This window comes from Cavia porcellus, unplaced genomic scaffold, assembly GCF_034190915.1.
Source record: "Cavia porcellus strain 051 isolate PalLab524CR breed Dunkin Hartley unplaced genomic scaffold, mCavPor4.1 scaffold_29, whole genome shotgun sequence".
NCBI classification, from domain to species: Eukaryota; Metazoa; Chordata; class Mammalia; order Rodentia; family Caviidae; genus Cavia; species Cavia porcellus.
Genome location: NW_026947512.1, coordinates 17,858,295 through 17,861,892, shown reverse-complemented (window position 1 = coordinate 17,861,892; position 3,598 = coordinate 17,858,295).

The following is a 3,598-nucleotide window of genomic DNA, read 5'->3' as shown; positions in this document are numbered from 1 at the left end:
CCGGCCTCTCTATCAGTAAGTCCATGAAGCTATAATACCTGGAGTAATTGGCCTAAAATGGCCAGGTTATGATAAATAATGGGCAGCTTTCCTAATTTCTGTACTTGCTTTCAACCAGACAAAGCAAAATATGTAGCTCTGATTGAGGACACAGGTTGTGCTTCTTTTCAGCTAGCCTACCGGCAGCTTCCTCATACCGGCAGTGTCCAACTTGGGCACCCCTGACACCATCCCCTTTAAAGCTTCCCCACTCCTCTTGGGTGTCTCCATCAAAATGTGGGTAATACAGGCTCACTCATTACTCAGGCTCTGAATAAATAGCCTTCCCTGTTCTCACTTGATAGGTGTTCATGTATTTCCATACTGCATTTGTAAAATGAAAGAGTGGAAGGTGGGTGCAAGGGCTCATGCTTGCAACCTTAGCACCCTGGAAGTGGGCGCTTTGTCAGAATGAAGTGAGGAATGCAGTCCAAAGGAGTTACAAAAAGAGGCAGGAAGTTTTCTCTGTCTTTCATCCACTATGACTAAGGGTTGTCCAGTTCCTTGTTTTCAAGAATTCAGGTCTTTCTCAATATAGCTCACCATAACTTATCTGTTGTCCTTTTATATGGATGGAGAACAGTGGGACATTCCCCTGCTAGAGTTTCAATTTCTGGAAGACAGATACGTGCTTTTCCCTACTTTTAATCTGCTCCATCTTGGCATGGTATAGTGCTGCAGTATTAATAACACACAGAACTTGAAATAAAAAGACTTACTGATTTTATTAATACCAAAAAATTGAAATACTAGGGTATAAATCAAAGGTTTAAAAGATCTCTGTAGACCTAAGGCTATAGTATGGCATTCAAGAGCAAGAGAGTGGAAAGTGTTTAAAAAGGAAATCAAAGAAAAAAAATTTAAATTGCTTTTCATCTGCAAGTGATACTTAGCTTTTAAAAAAAATGAGCCAAAGACTTTTGCCTTTGCTAGAACATGGACAACTTGTGCTGCTGTGCACATGGGGCCTTGCTTGCCGCAGGCAGCATTATAAGGGAGAAAGGATGTCTGAATACGATTGCCCCGTTATATCATTGGGAAGAGATCAGGTGACTCTCAACCCAAATGTCAGGAACACAATGAATCAGTCTCTGAGTGGGAAGAGACCAGGATGCAGAGGCCATGGATTACAAGAGTGCTAACACCTTCTGGATGCATCCTTATTCTTACTAAGGAAAGAAACAGACTAGTCACAGAGAACGGGGTAGCTGCGGTTTATAGAGTGAGAGCGATGTCTAAAGTTGCACAGTAAGATATGATAGAGCTGGCACCAATATGCAGGTCTCTGCAGTTTTAGGACCCATAAACCTTGATTCTATTGAAAAGGAAATAAAAGTCTTAGAAATGAAGAATGCTTTGTCGATGACATACTTGTTCACATCAAAATATTGGATGGGATCTACTAAACAGTTCTAGAACTAGTTAGAAACATTAGTGAGATTATAGAATTCAAGACTCAAGAAAGAAAAATCAATCGTGTTTCCATAGACCACCAACACACATGGAACTTGAAATAAAAAAACTTAATTATATTAATACCAAAAAATTGAAATACTGGGGGATAAATTAGAAATCAAAGATTTAAAAGATCTCTGTAGACTATAAAAGCTATAGACCACTGCTGGGAGAAATTAAATATGACTAAGAAATGGAGAAATGTGCCACATTCATGAGTCAAAAGACTTAATACTGGGGCTGGGGATTTAGCTCAGCGGCATAAGCACCTGCCTTGCAAGCAGGCGGTCGTGAGTTCGATCCCCGGTACCGATAAAAAATGAAAAAGCCAAAAAAAAAAAAAAAAAAAAGAAAAAAGACTTAATACTATTAGGATGTCAGTTTTCCTAAGACTGATCTATGAATTCAGTGCAATCATACAATAAAGATTCCAGAAGTGTGTTTTAGGTAGAAGTTGACCAAATAATTTAAAATTCATGTGAAAAATGAAACAGACCTAAAATTGTTAAAACAACTTTGGAGAATAAAATTAGAGAATTAATCCTATCTGATTTCAAATTTATCTAAAGCTGTGGCAATTAAGACTGTGTGCTATTGGTGTAAAGATAGACAAATTTATCAGCAGAAGAGAAAGCCAAGAGAGAGACCCATATGGACATGGACAGCTGGTTTTCAACACAAGTATAAGGTGATTCAGTGAAGATAAAACAATCTTTTCAAGAAATGGTGTTATTATAATTGGATAGTCTTATCTCACATTATTAAAGCTTAGCTGTAATGGACTGTATGTGTATAATCTATAACTGAGAATTTAAAAAATCATTGTGATTTTGGGTTAGTCAAAAATATTTTAGATAGGACACCAAAAACACATTCCATAACAAACTGGTAAGTTGGACTTCATCCATGTCAAAATTTATGCTTTTAGACACAGAAGAAAATAAAAACATAATTCATAGTGTGGGAGAGAATATTTGTACATTCCATATATAACAAAGACTTGTATCCTCAAAATATAAAGGGTATTCAATGATCAGAAACCAGTGCATTTAAAAGTGGGTAAAAATTTTTAACAAACACCAAAGAAGATAAATAGATGTCAAAGCAAGATATGAAAAGATGATGCTCACCATCATTTGTAATTAGTAAAAGTAAATTAAAACCACAATGAGATATATTATTCCACATTATTCCTATTAGGATGATTATAATTAAAGAGATTCCCTGCATCAAGTGCTATGGGGACTGAAACTGTCTTATGCAAATAAAATTGTATACCTACTTTAGAAAATTGTTGGAATTTTTTAAGTTAAGTGAATCTTCCATATGACATTTATCCAAGAGAAAACAAAGTATATGTCTGTACATAGACTTGTCCATGAGAATGCTAGCTTCATTTTTAATCACAAACAATTTAACACAACCTAAATCTGTCAGTGAGTGAATGGATAAGCAACCTTTTTATGTTCGTTATCTTGATGGCCATGAGGTTTTAGAGTATAAATTTATGTCAAAACATTGAATTGTATAATTCAATTATATGCAGTTTTTTGCATGCCAATTTCAGCTCAGTCATGCTGTTAAAAAATAACTGAAGTCTGGACATTTCTTTTTCTAGGCACTGGAGATGACACAGGTATATAAAGGAAGAGATTAAGGTTAGTAGGACAGGCGTCACCGGGAGAACATGGCGGACAGATAACAGCAAGTACTGGAGGCTCTCTGAAAGACTTGGCTCAGAAGCCAGGAATGGTGCGGACTAAGGAGATATAAGCAGGTGGAGATATGCTCTGCTGACTCAGGAACGAACTGGGCTGAGAGAAACCAACTTGGAATGCAGTCCTGGTGCTAAAACAGGAACAGAAAAGCCTCGGTGTGGAGGCTGGAGCCCGCGCCATTGGAAGCCACGATTTGGGTTTCCCGCCGCGCGGCGGCTGGCTGCCTCTACAGCGGCTCGGCAAGGAGAGAGACGCGCAGAAGCTCTGAGAACGGCAATCTGCAAACGGCAGGGAGGCGTGCACTGACTTGTGGTGAGGTGAGTGAGAGAAACTGACACTCTACCACAGTTTGACTCCAGCGGAGGACTTTCTGGGCCCGAGCAGTC